Raw genomic sequence first — 900 nt, 5'->3', positions numbered from 1 at the left:
ATAGGTCACGGCACTCTGCACATGTGCGCAGACGTGCGCCGCAAAAAAGGTTAGGCACAACCCATGTATATATTAATCTTAACAAAATTACCTTTTTCGAAAAAGGTAAAAAAAAGGCGCCAAGTGTGCATGTACCTTCCATAAAAACTGTACTTTACATAAACTAAAAAAAAAATCGTTACATAAATAATATAGTTCAAGTGGTAATATATATTGTTAATTTTTTATTTTAAATTACTCCTCAGTAGTACGTATGCATGTATTAAAAAAAAAAAATGAAATCAAATCTTTAAATTACGCCAGTTGCAAAACGAATATATAATTTCTTGCAACATATAACATATACTATTGTATTTTTTAAATTGCGAAAAGAACATATATTTTATTGCAACATATAACATTTAATTAACGAGACAAAATGATACGTACCTTTATCTTTCTATTCAAGAGTCTTTTATATTTGCAATGGAATACAACATTTAATTTCAAAAAATTAAAGACGAAGCATCACAAAATGAGAAAATTTTATGAAAATAAAATTTTTTATGTAAAAAAACTTGGCGCGCTGCTAGACCTCAAAATATAATAAGTAAATGTTACAGAAAATGTTTACTGTAAATTTTACAGTAAATGTTACTGTAAAAGAAATAAACAATGTTTACTGTTTAATTAACATTAATTAACATTAAAATTACAATCACAATTACAATTAAGATTATAATTAATTTTAAATCTACTTTTAAATTCAACTTAAACCGCATGTCTTACAAATCTAAAATCATTATTCTAGTCTTATACACTTTTACAATACCAGGTATGTAAATATGAAACCGGAATTTTTTAATAGAAAATACACGTTTATTGCATAAAAATGATAAAAAATATTTTATTCGAAGTATT

This window comes from Trachymyrmex cornetzi, unplaced genomic scaffold (assembly GCF_001594075.2).
Source record: "Trachymyrmex cornetzi isolate Tcor2-1 unplaced genomic scaffold, Tcor1.1 scaffold557, whole genome shotgun sequence".
Classification (NCBI taxonomy): domain Eukaryota; kingdom Metazoa; phylum Arthropoda; class Insecta; order Hymenoptera; family Formicidae; genus Trachymyrmex; species Trachymyrmex cornetzi.
Note: the sequence above shows the minus strand (reverse complement) of the source record.